Genomic DNA, 6,559 nt, shown 5'->3' with positions numbered 1-6,559 from the left:
GGTAGAACCCGTTCCCCCACTGGTACTCTGGGGTTGGAACGGAACCCTTTGTGATGCGCCAGAGAACACCAGCTGTCCCTTCGTGCGCGCTGAACTAGACCCGGCCTCCCTACCGGACCCCACATGTTACACCCGGTATCCCTACCTGATGCTCCGCATTAGGCTTGGCACCCATACCCGATGTTCTGGGGTAGTAGCGGTACCCCCACCGTTACTCTGCGGTAGTATCGGTACACCCACCGGTACTCCGAGGTAGTACGTGAACCCTTACTGGTTCACTGGGGTACACCTGATGACGTTACTGGCGCGCGGTGTAGACCAGACATTCCGACCTGACCCTCCGTTTTAGGCCCCGTATCCCTACCTGATGCTCCGTTGTTGGCCTGGCACCCCTACCCGACAATCTGGGGTAGTACCGGTACCCCCACCGGTACTCTGCGGTAGTATTGGTACACCCACCGGTAATCCAGGGCAGTACCTGAACACTTACTGGTTCGCTGGGGTACACCTGTTGACCTTACGGGCGTGCTGTGTAGACCAGACATTCCTACCTGACCCTCCAGGCTAGGCCCGGTATCCCTACCTGATGCTCTGCGGTAGGCCTGGCCCCCTACCCGACAATCTGGGGTAGTATCGGTACACCCACCGGTACTCCGCGGTACTTTTGCTATACCCACCGGTACTCCTGGATTGTACCGGAACCCTTACTGGTGCGCCGGGTTACACCTGCTGACCCTACGGGCACACTGCTTTGGACCCACCCTTCCTACCTGACCCGCCGGGGTAGGCCTGGTATACCTACCCGATGTTTCGAGGTAGAACCGGTTCCCCCACCGGTACTCTGGGTTTGGAACGCAACCGTTTGTGATGCGCAAGAGAACACCAGCTGTCCCTTCGTGCGTGCAGGACTAGACCCGGCCTCCCTAACGGACCCCACAGGTTAGACCCGCTATCCCTACCTGATGCTCCGCATTAGGCTTGGCACCCATACCCGATGTTCTGGGGTAGTAGCGGTACCCCCACCGTTACTCTGCGGTAGTATCGGTACACACACCGGTACTCCGGGGTAGTACGTGAACCCTTACTGGTTCACTGGGGTACACCTGATGACGTTACGGGCACACGGTATAGACCAGACATTCCTACCTGACCCTCCAGGCTAGGCCCGGTATCCCTACCTGATGCTCTGCGGTAGGCCTGGCCCCCTACCCGGCAATCTGGGGTAGTACCGGTACACCCAGAGGTACTCCGCGGTGCTTTTGCTATACCCACCGGTACTCCTGGATTGTACCGGAACCCTTACTGGTGCGCCGGAGTACACCTGCTGACCCTATGGGCTCGCCGCTTTACGCCCACCCTTCCTACCTGACCCGCCGGGGTAGGCCTGGTATACCTACCCGATGTTTCGAGGTAGAACCGGTTGCCCCACCGGTACTCTGGGGTTGGAACGGAACCCTTTGTGATGCGCCAGAGAACACCAGCTGTCCCTTCGTGCGCGCTGGACTAGACCCGGCCTCCCTACCGGACCCCACAGGTTAGACCCGCTATCCCTACCTGATGCTCCGCATTAGGCTTGGCAGCCATACCCGATGTTCTGGGGTAGTAGCGGTACCCCCACCGTTACTCTGCGGTAGTATCGGTACACCCACCGGTACTCCGGGGTAGTACGTGAACCCTTACTGGTTCACTGGGGTACACCTGCTGACGTTACTGGCGCGCGGTGTAGACCAGACATTCCTACCTGACCCTCCGTTTTAGGCCCGGTATCCCTACCTGATGCTCCGTTGTTGGCCTGGCACCCCTACCCGATATGCTGGGGTAGTACCGGTACCCCCACCGGTACTCTGCGGTAGTATTGGTACACCCACCGGTACTCCAGGGTAGTACCTGAACCCTTACTGGTTCGCTGGGGTACACCTGCTGACCTTACGGGCGTGCTCTGTAGACCAGACATTCCTACCTGACCCTCCGTTTTAGGCCCGGTATCCCTACCTGATGCTCCCTTGTTGGCCTGGCACCCCTACCCGATATGCTGGGGTAGTACCACTACCCCCACCGGTACTCTGCGGTAGTATTGGTACACCCACCGGTAATCCAGGGCAGTACCTGAACACTTACTGGTTCGCTGGGGTACACCTGTTGACCTTACGGGCGTGCTGTGTAGACCAGACATTCCTACCTGACCCTCCAGGCTAGGCCCGGTATCCCTACCTGATGCTCTGCGGTAGGCCTGGCCCCCTACCCGACAATCTGGGGTAGTATCGGTACACCCACAGGTACTCCGCGGTACTTTTGCTATACCCACCGGTACTCCTGGATTGTACCGGAACCCTTACTGGTGCGCCGGGTTACACCAGCTGACCCTACGGGCACACTGCTTTGGACCTACCCTTCCTACCTGACCCTCCGGGGTAGGCCTGGTATACCTACCCGATGTTTCGATGTAGAACCGATTCCCCCACCGGTACACTGGGTTTGGAACGCAACCCTTTGTGATGCGCCAGAGAACACCAGCTGTCCCTTCGTGCGTGGTGGACTAGACACGGCCTCCCTAACGGACCCCACATGTTACACCCGGTATCCCTACCTGATGCTCCGCATTAGGCTTGGCACCCATACCCGATGTTCTGGGGTAGTAGCGGTACCCCCACCGTTACTCTGCGGTAGTATCGGTACACCCACCGGTACTCCGGGGTAGTACGTGAACCCTTACTGGTTCACTGGGGTACACCTGATGACGTTACGGGCACACGGTATAGGCCAGACATTCCTACCTGACCCTCCGTGTTAGTCCCGGTATCCCTACCTAATGCTCCGTTGTTGGCCTGGCACCCCTACCCGATATGCTGGGGTAGTACCGGTACCCCCACCGTTACTCTGCGGTAGTATCGGTACACCCACCGGTACTCCGGGCTAGTACGTGAACCCTTACTGGTTCGCTGGGGTACATCTGCTGACGTTACGGGCGTGCTCTGTAGACCAGACATTCCTACCTGACCCTCCGTTTTAGGCCCGGTATCCCTACCTGATGCTCCGTTGGTGGCCTGGCACCCCTACCCGATATGCTGGGGTAGTACCGCTACCCCCACCGGTACTCTGCGGTAGTATTGGTACACCCACCGGTACTCCAGGCAGTACTTGAACACTGACTGGCTCGCTGGGGTACACCTGCTGTCCTTACGGGCGTGCTCTGTAGACCAGACATTCCTACCTGACCTTCCAGGCTAGGCCCGGTATCCCTACCTGATGCTCTGCGGTAGGCCTGGCCCCATACCCGACAATCTGGGGTAGTACCGGTACACCCAGAGGTACTCCGCGGTAATTTTGCTATACCCACCGGTACTCCTGGATTGTACCGGAACCCTTACTGGTGCGCCGGGGTACACCTGCTGACCCTACGGTCACACCGCTTTGGACCCACCCTTCCTACCTGACCCTCCGGGGTAGGCCTGGTATACCTACCCGATGTTTCGAGGTAGAACCGGTTCCCCCACCGGTACACTGGGTTTGGAACGCAACCCTTTGTGATGCGCCAGAGAACACCAGCTGTCCCTTCGTGCGTGGTGGACTAGACACGGCCTCCCTACCGGACCCCACATGTTACACCCGCTATCCCTACCTGATGCTCCGCATTAGGCTTGGCAGCCATACCCGATGTTCTGGGGTAGTAGCGGTACCCCCACCGTTACTCTGCGGTAGTATTGGTACACCCACCAGTACTCCGGGGTAGTACGTGAACCCTTACTGGTTCACTGGGGTACACCTGCTGACGTTACTGGCGCGCGGTATAGACCAGACATTCTTCCTGACCCTCCGTGTTAGTCCCGGTATCCCTACCTGATGCTCCGTTGTTGGCCTGGCACCCCTACCCGATATGCTGGGGTAGTAGCGGTACCCTACCGTTACTCTGCGGTAGTATTGGTACACCCACCGGTACTCCGGGGTAGTACGTGAACACTTAATGGTTCACTGGGGTACACCTGATGACGTTACGGGCACAGGGTATAGACCAGACATTCCTACCTGACCCTCCGTGTTAGTCCCGGTATGCCTACCTGATGCTCCGTTGTTGGCCTGGCACCCCTACCCGATATGTTGGGGTAGTACCGGTACCCCCACCGGTAATCTGCGGTAGTATTGGTACACCCACCGGTACTCCAGGGCAGTACCTGAACCCTTACTGGTTCGCTGGGGTACACCTGCTGACCTTACGGGCGTGCTCTGTAGACCAGACATTCCTACCTGACCCTCCAGGCTAGGCCCGGTATCCCTACCTGATGCTCTGCGGTAGGCCTGGCCCCCTACCCGGCAATCTGGGGTAGTACCGGTACACCAAGAGGTACTCCGCGGTAATTTTGCTATACCCACCGGTACTCCTGGATTGTACCGGAACCCTTACTGGTGCGCCGGGGTACACCTGCTGACCCTACGGGCGTGCCGCTTTACGCCCACCCTTCCTACCTGACCCGCCGGGGTAGGCCTGGTATACATACCCGATGTTTCGAGGTAGAACCGGTTCCCCCACTGGTACTCTGGGGTTGGAACGGAACCCTTTGTGATGCGCCAGAGAACACCAGCTGTCCCTTCGTGCGCGCTGAACTAGACCCGGCCTCCCTACCGGACCCCACATGTTACACCCGGTATCCCTACCTGATGCTCCGCATTAGGCTTGGCACCCATACCCGATGTTCTGGGGTAGTAGCGGTACCCCCACCGTTACTCTGCGGTAGTATCGGTACACCCACCGGTACTCCGGGGTAGTACGTGAACACTTACTGGTTCACTGGGGTACACCTGATGACGTTACGGGCACACGGTATAGACCAGACATTCCTACCTGACCCTCCGTGTTAGTCCCGGTATCCCTACCTGATGCTCCGTTGTTGGCCTGGCACCCCTACCCGATATGCTGGGGTAGTACCGGTACCCCCACCGGTACTCTGCGGTAGTATTGGTACACCCACCGGTACTCCAGGGTAGTACCTGAACACTTACTGGTTCGCTGAGGTACACCTGTTGACCTTACCGGCGTGATCTGTAGACCAGACATTCCTACCTGACCCTCCAGGCTAGGCCCGGTATCCCTACCTGATGCTCTGCGGTAGGCCTGGCCCCCTACCCGACAATCTGGGGTAGTATCGGTACACCCACAGGTACTCCGCGGTACTTTTGCTATACCCAGCGGTACTCCTGGATTGTACCGGAACCCTTACTGCTTTGCCGGGGTACACCTGCTGACCCTACGGGCACACTGCTTTGGACCCACCCTTCCTACCTGACCCGCCGGGGTAGGCCTGGTATACCTACCCGATGTTTCGAGGTAGAACCGGTTCCCCCACCGGTACTCTGGGTTTGGAACGCAACCCTTTGTGATGCGCCAGAGAACACCAGCTGTCCCTTCGTGCGCGCTGGACTAGACCCGGCCTCCCTAACGGACCCCACATGTTACACCGGTATCCCTACCTGATGCTCCGCATTAGGCTTGGCACCCATACCCGATGTTCTGGGGTAGTAGCGGTACCCCCACCGTTACTCTGCGGTAGTATCGGTACGCCCAACGGTACTCCGGGGTAGTACGTGAACACTTAATGGTTCACTGGGGTACACCTGATGACGTTACGGGCACAGGGTATAGACCAGACATTCCTAGCTGACCCTCCGTGTTAGGCCCGGTATCCCTACCTGATGCTCCGTTGTTGGCCTGGCACCCCTACCCGACATGCTGGGGTAGTACCGGTACCCCCACCGGTACTCTGCGGTAGTATTGGTACACCCACCGGTACTCCAGGGTATTACCTGAACCCTTACTGGTTCACTGGGGTACACCTGCTGACCTTACGGGCGTGCTCTGTAGACCAGACTTTCCTACCTGACCCTCCAGGCTAGGCCCGGTATCCCTACCTGATGCTCTGCGGTAGGCCTGGCCCCCTACCCGGCAATCTGGGGTAGTACCGGTACACCAAGAGGTACTCCGCGGTAATTTTGCTATACCCACCGGTACTCCTGGATTGTACCGGAACCCTTACTGGTGCGCCGGAGTACACCTGCTGACCCTATGGGCTCGCCGCTTTACGCCCACCCTTCCTACCTGACCCGCCGGGGTAGGCCTGGTATACCTACCCGATGTTTCGAGGTAGAACCGGTTGCCCCACCGGTACTCTGGGGTTGGAACGGAACCCTTTGTGATGCGCCAGAGAACACCAGCTGTCCCTTCGTGCGCGCTGGACTAGACCCGGCCTCCCTACCGGACCCCACAGGTTAGACCCGCTATCCCTACCTGATGCTCCGCATTAGGCTTGGCACCCATACCCGATGTTCTGGGGTAGTAGCGGTACCCCCACCGTTACTCTGCGGTAGTATCGGTACACCCACCGGTACTCCGGGGTAGTACGTGAACCCTTACTGGTTCACTGGGGTACACCTGCTGACGTTACTGGCACGCGGTGTAGACCAGACATTCCTACCTGACCCTCCGTTTTAGGCCCGGTATCCCTACCTGATGCTCCGTTGATGGCCTGGCACCCCTACCCGATATGCTGGGGTAGTAGCGGTACCCCAC

Source organism: Accipiter gentilis, unplaced genomic scaffold (genome assembly GCF_929443795.1).
Source record: "Accipiter gentilis unplaced genomic scaffold, bAccGen1.1, whole genome shotgun sequence".
NCBI lineage: Eukaryota > Metazoa > Chordata > Aves > Accipitriformes > Accipitridae > Astur > Astur gentilis.
The sequence above is the reverse complement of the archived record's forward strand: the minus strand, read 5'-3'. Positions refer to the sequence as shown.